The sequence below is a fragment of the Corylus avellana genome, chromosome 6 (assembly GCF_965113065.1).
Source record: "Corylus avellana chromosome 6, dhCorAvel1.hap1.2, whole genome shotgun sequence".
NCBI lineage: Eukaryota > Viridiplantae > Streptophyta > Magnoliopsida > Fagales > Betulaceae > Corylus > Corylus avellana.
The window spans coordinates 18,128,395-18,138,139 of NC_142495.1; the positions used below are offsets into that span (position 1 = coordinate 18,128,395).

General features: G+C 35.4%; 1 pseudogene; it reads right to left on the reverse strand.

Annotated features, from left to right (window-relative positions):
• Positions 1–7,205: 7,205 nt before the first annotated feature.
• On the reverse strand, positions 7,206–9,426 carry LOC148584965 (uncharacterized; annotated as a pseudogene).
• Between the last annotated feature and the right edge of the window lie 319 nt (positions 9,427–9,745).

A 9,745-nucleotide genomic window follows, 5' to 3' on the forward strand; every position in this document is an offset into this window, starting at 1 on the left:
GTTTTTTATTTGGATGAACGTAACACGTGTGTTATATATATATGGGGAAAGTCCACATAACCCCCTCAAACTACCACTCAATTGACAATGTACCCCCTAAACTTTCAATTGTGACAATGTCCTCCCCAAACTACCAAAAATTGTCAATGTTTCCCTCATTGACGAAATTACCCTTAGTAAAATTAATAAAAAAAAAAACTAAAACTTCTTAAAAACACCTAAAACTAACCAAAAATAAAAATCCAAACGTTTGGCCAATTTTTTTTTTAAAATCAATTTTATAAGAAAAAAATTTCGATTTTTTTTTATAAAAATTGAAAATTTTCGTTTATTTTTATTTTTATTTTTGTTTTATAATTTTGTTTAAATAAAAATTTATGTTTAAAAAAAATAAAATTTTCGTTTAATAAAATGAATTTTTTTGTTTTTTAAAACTAAATAAAAAAAATAGTTTTTTATTTTTAAAATAAAAATTTCCGTTTTAAAAAAAAATTAAAAATTTTTGTTTTAAAAAAATTGGTTTTTTAAAAAATATTATTTTTAAATTAAAATTTTTTGTTTTTTAAAAAAATCAAAATTTTCTTTTGAATTTATAGGGGTATTTTTGTCTTATTGAGAAATCTATAGGGGCATTTTTGTCTTATTGCTAGTCTTGGAGGGGACATTGACAATGTTTTGGTAGTTTGAAGGAGACATTGTCACAATTAAAAGTTTGGGGATGACATTGTCAATTGGGTGGTAGTTTGAGGGGGGTATATTTACCCTATATATATATAGAGTGAGGGAGAGAGAATTGAAATTGAAATTTCAAATTTTAATTCTCATCTTTTATGTGATTGTCTATCTATCACGTCATTAAAAATAGGCCAAATATAAACATTATATTACATTGAAACATTTCTCTTTTATATATATTCTCGTGTTTTTGTGGTGTTCTTTCTCATAAGTCGTTGAAATCTAATATTTATCTATGCTAATGTGACCAATGATAAATAATAACATGGAATGTCACCAATAATGCCTAATCTTTCTCAGTTAGGCTCTTATTACGAAGGGTCCCCAGTCCGAAGACTGTGACTAGCCATTGACCTCAACCTTCTAACACGGCAATCAATCCCTCCGTGCAATAATTGTTGTGGATAGGCCTCTGGACAAGGTCACAGACAAGTAGGGGACAATTAATTTACATTTAAGGCGACAGGGATTTGGAAAAAAAAAAAAGTCTGGAGGTGCTGGAATAAATGGAGGCACATCACTGTAACAAAATGGACCACCAATTCATGTGAGAGTGGAAACTAAGGGGAAGGGTCTCTAGTTTAGAAGACTGACTCTAGCCATTGACTCCAACCTTCAAACACGGCAATCAATCCCTCCATACCATATCATAATTATTGAACCACAAAGAAGAGCTCTCAATTTCAAGATAGGAAAAATATTAGATTTCAACAACTTATAAGAAAGAATACCACCAACACACGAGGATATAGATAGCTAATAATAATAACTTCACAAGATTAATATATAATATCACTTATCATATCTAATGAATTAATATTTATTGAAATGAACATTGCAATATATATGAAAATATCAAAACTAACGGGCATATGTTTACACTTCAACAACTAAGGGTTTGTTTTTCTTTTTGTTTTCTTCTCTTGAATTTGGTTCAACTTTCCATTACAGTTTTTGTTTTTGTTAAAACAAATTATTCATCTTATTAGTAATTTACATTCTGATCCATTCTCCAAGCTCCTCTATCTGAGTTGAATTTACTGTTTTTTCTTATCCTTAAAATTGGGATTGTGAGAGTCGGTTAGGTGGACCCTTGGTATATCAGACTCTGAAAGTCTGGAGTTGTAAGAATTATGGACGGTTTGGATCAAATTTGAAAGTCTGGAGTAGGGAGATTTCTTTTTGGAAATTATGGACGGCTTGGATTAAATTAGGAGCGATTGGAATTGAAGGTTGAGATTAAAAGCATTGAGTTGGAAAATGTGTGTTGGCAGGTGGGCCACCCCCACTCCACTCTTGGGGGTGACTTCAACCACCCCAAGGGCTAAATCAATTTTTTTTTTTTTAAAAAAAAAAAAAATTGTTTGGCCCTTAGGGGTGGCCGAATAACCCCAAAAGGCCATGGGGTGACTTCGGCCACCGCAAACTAAGCCACCCTCAGGCCAAATAGTGGCCCTTGGGAGTGGCCGGGCCACTCCCAAGGGCCATATCAAAAAACAACAAAAAAAAAATTATATTATTATTTTTTTTTTTAAGATTAAATAATATTTTATTATTTTTAATAAGTGAAACACGTGACATTTTTGTGGTTGTTGGATCTCTTTAAAGAGATCCTGACCATGAACTGGATCCCTTCCAGTCCAAAATAGACCGGAGAGGATCCCATTCCGATTAATCAACGGCGACAGATGAATGGTATTTTCAAAGGGGCAATAGATGGAAATGGATGAAATGGAGAGAAGCCATTTAGGCAAAATATTGAGACATAATTCTCATTCTATTAAAAAATAAGAATATTTTTTTATCTCCATTTTTACACCATTTTGCCTAAATGGCTACTCTCCAATTCATTTAAAATGGAGATCGAAGATCCATTTCAGCAATCGATGTAGTTGAAAGAGAATGGTATTTGGCATTTAATGTTGAGGGAAGAGAATGAACGAGAAGAATCCTCTCCATTTGGTAGGATTTAAGGGGAAATTATGTGGTTCATAGAAAGAAAGTAACGATTGGGAAAAAGGCCATAGAAATGAAAAGAAAAAAACGTCTTAATGTTGTTTTTTTTTTTAAAAAAAATTATTTTTATTTTTTTATGTTTTAATAAATATTAAAAATTCATCTAGTACATGTATCACGTTCAACCGCATTGACGTGAATCTTCGTTAAAAAAAAATGGACAGAATGTCAGCAAATCATTTTGTCATTTTTTTTACCGTTCACACCACTTTTTCCCATAAAAATAAACATCAAGTCATTCTCACATTATTAACTTTTTATATAACTTTATTGACATTTTATATCACATCTTTTAATTTTGTATTCTGTACATGTCTATGTATCTTGGCCACAACTTTTAACCCAAGTATTGAAACTAGTGACATTGGAAAGTTAACTCAAAATACGACAAATCGGAGGTTCCGGTTAAAGAGGTACACTACAAGAATATTGTCGAGTTAGGAGACATGCGGGAAGCTTGTTGATCTGAGAGAATCTAGAATTTGCAAAGGGTTGTAAGTTTCCCATAAACTTGCTTGCAAAATACCGTTTTCTTTCATCTACATCTATCCCCCTTTGAAAATACCATTCATTTGTTAATCCCCTTCAACATGAGCCAATATTGAATCTAAATCCTTGTGCATTTAATGCCCACCTGCCAACACACATTTTCCAACTGAACCCTTTTAATCTCAACCTTCCAATCACTCTAAATTTAATCCAAACCGTCCATAATTCTTATAACTCAAGACTTTTAAAGTCATTGGAAAATATGTAATGCATTAAAACATCAATACTCCTTAATTTCCACTCTGACATGGATTGGTGGCCTCTACTGCTCACCACCCAAGTCAAGGTAAATTAATTGTCCTCTCCTTGTGACCCTGGCCAGAGGCCTATCCACAGCAACTATAATATATATATATATATATATATATATATATATTATTTATTTTTTTAATGTCTTTGTTATACTTTTTCATAAATTTTCACATTAACTGAACCAAGAAAAAAAAAGAAAAAAAAGAAAGCATTTGAGTTATTGTTAAATTATACTATCTTTTCCCTGTCAAAAGAGAAAATGTGTATAAGTTTAATGATGCTACTTTTTAAAATTTAAAGGCGTAATTGCAAAATAAGTAATGATTCATAGAGCTAAAATATACTTTTCCATAGAAAATAATAACAAATTATCTACGAACACTAAGTAAACTATCTACTAAGCAATTAAGCCTTTAACATTTTTAAACTGCATACAGACTAAATAGAGTTATGTTTGGATTAATGGTGACATCACAATGTGGAGTTGTTTTTGTTATTGTGCAAGAGAAAAAAAAAAAAAAAAAAATTGCAATTCACCATTTGAATTTGGATCTTGTCAATCGCCATCATGTTCGGGTTTGCTTGTGAATTTTCGACATTTATTAACCAACTTGCAAGCTTAATTCATCCATGACAAGTGACAACCAAACAATGACTCCGCCCTTTCTTTCTAATGAAAAACTGTTTGACAAGATATTTGAAGAACCCTAAATATTGCGCTGCCCATTGTTGGTGGGTTTTTTTTTGTTTTCAAAAAACAAAAAGTCAATGCTTCTAGCTTACACTACAAAAAATAAAAATAAGTAAATAAAAAAACACTCAAATAGTGACGTTTTTTTACCAAAAAAAGGTCACTATTCAAATAATAATGTTTTAATAATGACGCTTCCCAAACATCAAAAAAACATAGGGTCGAGATTGCGGTATAATATGCTTCGCTTACTAGGTTTAATTTTAGTCCTTACTTGGTATAATATGCAGTTTTCTAAAATTACAAATGAACCTCACTCCGAAAATATGTGATGAATAAATCATTAAAGATGAGTGCCTGAATTTCCAATTTGACAGCAATGTGCCTCCACTTTTGTAGTTGACTAAGACTAAAAATTACATTCATTTTGCCCATAAATTTGCTTTGCTTTCCTTATTGTACAACTCAAATTGTGTCGGAAGACTATGGAGAACGCGTGAAGGATTTATTGGACTTTGAAAGTTCAATGCATGGGGATCTAGGGTGGGTTTGTTAAATACCATTCCACTCTCAAATACTATTCATCTCATTTTAAAAAAAAAATCAACATCAAGGATCTAAGAAATCTTCTCAAAACACTAGAGCCTATCTAGAATTTAAAACAAAACACTGAAAAAACTCAACTCTGAGACTTTTTATTGATAAAAACTCATATATAATCAAAAGCTACGTTCTAGGGTCTATAAAACATGTATATATAGGCCCCCAAACCCCAAGCCTAATAATAATACAAAATAAAGTCGGATTCAACAAAACTGTGCGGCGAGTCTGCAAACTCGTCCGGACGCGGTTGCGGACAAGCCTCTCTGTGACTCCCATTGATCCTTTGACTGCAATATTTTCTGGATGACGTTCCAGATGAGCCTCTCCATTGCTCCTCGGCTGCAATCTCGTTCGGACGAGATTGCACACGAACAATTCTTCCCAACTTTCTAGTTTTCTAATTATAGCCCGTTTTGACCTAGTAAACATTGTAATTAACTGAACCTTATGAAACATGACTTTGTAGATATTTGAATTAGCTTTCCAACGCCACCATGATTGCTCCAATTCGAGGTCTGAAACTCTAGATATGGTCTTTTTAGTAGAATTCGTCAGGTGCAAGTTTTCCCCTACATCGTCGCTCTCACTACAAAAATGCAGTGAAATTTTGACTAAAAGTTTTTGAAGTGTCAATGGTATTGACACGTCAGAAACCCCTTTTGATGTTGCTCAACGGTTAAAACGGGGGTGTCAAAAATTTCAGATTTTTGACGTGTTTACAGTGCCACATTAAAAATTTTGGACGTGTCGGAGACTAACACGTCAAAAAAATTTTTTTTTACGTGCTAGTGCTGCCACATCAAAAACTTTTGACCTGGCAACATAGACACGTCAAATATATATATATATATATATATATATATATATATATAAAATTAAATATTACAATTCCAATTCCAATATCCAATTATAATTACAATTACAATTCCAATGTCCAACACAATTACAATTACAATTCCAATATCCAACACAATTCCAATACATATCCAATATCCAATACATATCCAATATATATTTAACATCCAATACATATCCAATATCCAATATACAATATCCCATATCCAATATACAATATCCATATACAATATCCAATATACAATATCCAATATCCAATATACAATACATATCCAATATATATATATATATATATATATATATATATATATATATATACACAATATCCAATATATATCCAATATCCAATACATATGTAATACATATTCAATATCCAATATCTAATACATATCCAATTTCCAATACATTCAATACATATGAAATTCCAACACAACTTCATTAAACAAAATTTCAACACATATAATACGTTCCAACACAACACATAACAAAACAGATATATACATCGAAAACACCGTTCCAACACAAGGCAAAACAAATATACAATCAAACACTTCTGGACTATCTGCTACAAATAAGTTCCAATTAGTCTCAACAAACACATAGTTTGATCTAACTATATACATCAACAAATGACTATATACAAACCAGTAAACAAAATATATACAAACAGTGATAATAAACGACGTGCTCAGCTCGACTCCAAAAAAGTCATCCCCCAACGCTTAATCTGCATTACCTGCAAATGAGTTGTGAACTAATAATAATCAATACAAAAATTCGAGATATGTCTATACAGTGATGCAAATATATATATATATTTTAGTTCTAAAATGGACCACTGTAACAAAGTGTTGCTAACTGGGACTTTTGTGAAGCCTAGGGGTTTCTAACAGTTAACAACTGTTAGAAAAACAACACCAAATATATCATTACCTCTGTGGGGCGCAGATCCAGAGGTCGACGCGAACATGGCCTAAAGCTGGCGGAAACGGGCCTCAAAGCTGGCATCTTTCTCTGCTATCTGGACTTTTTGTTCTTCAATTTGCTTGGCCATCTCATCCATCTCACGTCTTTATTCTGCCCGCTCCTCTTCAAGTTCTCTAATCCTATCTGTCATCTGTGAGAATGAGGAGCTCCCAGGATTCTGAGACCGTGCCTGGGACGGTGTATAGTACAAATGTATGCTGCCCTGCACCGGCAGAACATTCGGACCCACCTGTCGGGCCCTATCAGCGTACTCAGGCTTATTTCCGTGCGCCTGAGCATACGCGTCATTAGTTGTCCACCGTACCGTCCCTTCAGTCACGGTCAACGTCAATGCCGGGTCAGTGGGCATCAATTCCATCATCCTCTCCTGTATGTTAAATAGTAGATACATAAATTATATATGTATTCAATATTAGTATTTGAAGCATATATACTTACTCATTGTCCGGAGCTGGCGAATGCCCAACACTTCTGGAGGGTCATCGGGCTGTAAGTCACTTGAGCCATCATCAACGTTCTACGGATAGTACTGTGTCTCGCTATCATCTGGCTGCAATGGCTCACTGTATGGGATATTTGTGTTCTCCTCGTGGGGGAACAACCGCTCTACCTCGCCATGTGCACAAATCCCTAATGCGCTCATCGTAGACAACGGAGTAAGTGGATCATATGGTTGCTCCGTGTCGTACGGAACTGGCTGAGACTGATATGACTGAGACCCTTCCACATACTCAAGAAGTAATGGTCTATACCCCTGGTCCTCTACATGCGGGGACCTCCGTCGTCTACTCTTCCCCCCGGTACTCATATGAACCTGTGAAACACATAACACACCCAATTAATTATGTATACAATAATTAAAATATGCACCACAATAACCAATCAATGTAGAAAAAATAATAGAAAACAAATTAATTAATGTGAACTACATATATTATTAGAGCAAATTTTTTTTTAACCACATACGATTACATAGGATCTAAGTCTTGTCGGACGTAGTTAATGTCATCTTGCGGATCCACTTCATCATTGCTGGTCAATAGGAGCGGCTCACACTCGTGGTAGTTGGCACATTCATCATCAGGACCTTCACCTTGACCAACGTCATATACGTTTCTAGGTTTAGTCCTTACAACACAAGCTTAATCAGGGTCTCTTTCATCTTCGACGTAAAAGACTTGGTCAACTTGTGACATTAGCACATACGGCTCATTAGTAATTTCCTGGCCCCTGTGGACAAGGTTTTTGAAGCTGACAAGCATCATGCCATACTTATCTACCTTGTACCCCCTGTCCCTTGTGTTGTCCGCCCAATTGCACTTGAACAAAAAATACTTGGTCCTGTCGAAGTACTCCACCTCAATTATTTTCGTCAACTTTCCATAGTACGTTTCACCATCAACAGTCGGCACGCACACGCCGTTGTTCTACGTCCTCTTTCCGACATCGAATGCACGAGTGCGAAACAGCTTCCCGTTAACCACATATCTGTTATATCTGGTAGCTGTCTCCTTCGGCCCTCTACAATGCATAACGAGTTTGTCACCTATTTCCTTCCTGCGTCGATCGTCCAATCGATCGACCTGCGAGTATATTACGTACAATTGACCATAAAGAAGTTAGTTTTGTTAGTTGTTATGAACCAATAACTAAATATAATCTAACTGTAATAGTTAAACATCACGGTAGTCTTACGTAGTCACGATACCAATCGTAGAATAGCGCATGATGTTGGGTTTCCAACTGATTCTCAGTCGTTCGCCCCCTATCGCATGATCGCCTAAGTGTATCCATGTGTACCCTACAATACGAAATTTAAATTCTATTATAATTCATAACTAAGGGTGCAAGGTGATACTGAAGTTGCATAAACTACTAACAGGACTTACGTCCGTAGTTGAAGGAACTCGTCCGAGTTAAACATAATGTATCGGTGAATTTGTGTCAATGTGACACGGTCGAGGATGACTCGTGTTCCTGCCACCTTTGAACCATCCGGGTTTCTTTGAGCTTTATTGTGAAATGTTGGTGCGTTGTCTAAATACCTTGAGCAGAACGCCACCAACTCAGTTGCTATGTAGCTCTCCGCAATACTGCCTTCAGGAGCCGCTTTATTGCGAACATTAGATTTAAACCCCCCAAGGCTCCTACATATGAACATAATTCATTCATTACAGTTAGTGATGATTTTATAACGGAGGAAAAATAATCTAATGAGTAATCGTAAAGTTATTTTACCTCTCTGCCGGATATATTCACCTATATTGTATCGGTCCGCCGAGTCGGCATTCACGGACAAGATGCACGACCAAGTGAACCATCACGGTAAAAAAATTTGGGGGGAAGACCTGTTCCATCTGGCACAAAGTAATACAAATGTCCTGCTCTAGTCGGTCCATATCCTCTTGTGTCAATGACATTGAACATAAGCCCTTGAAAAATGCAGACATCCCGACAAGTGGTCTAACCACGTTACCTGGCAGTGATCCATGCAATGCAATAGGGAGAAGTTGTTGCATAATGACGTGACTATCATGGCTTTTTAAACTGGATATCGTACGATGACTAAGTCGTACACATCGGGAAATGTTCGAGGCATATCCGTCCGGCACCCTTACATTTCGAAGCACTTTCAAAAAATGTGTTTTCTCGTCCTTAGACATTGTGTGGCAAGCTGCGGGCATATATGTTTGACCATCCTCGCTCGTGTACGGATGAAGTGTATGTCTTAACCCCATTTATTGCAAGTCTGTGCGAGCTTAGAGGTTGTCCTTCGTTTTCCCTGGAATGTCTAGTATTGTGCCAAGTATGTTGTCCATCACATTTTTCTCAATGTGCATGACATCAAGGTTGTGCCGCAATAGATTATCTTTCCAATACGGCAACCTAAAAAAAACACTTTTCTTCTTCCACAATACGTTAGCAGTCTCGCCTCCTCTTTCTGTAGGCCCACTCTTCTTTCGTTTCTTGTCTTTTTTCTTATTATCCATCATTGACTTACCGGCATTCTCATCCCCAAATGCCATATCTTTTAATTGTCTAAGGATTTTATCTCCA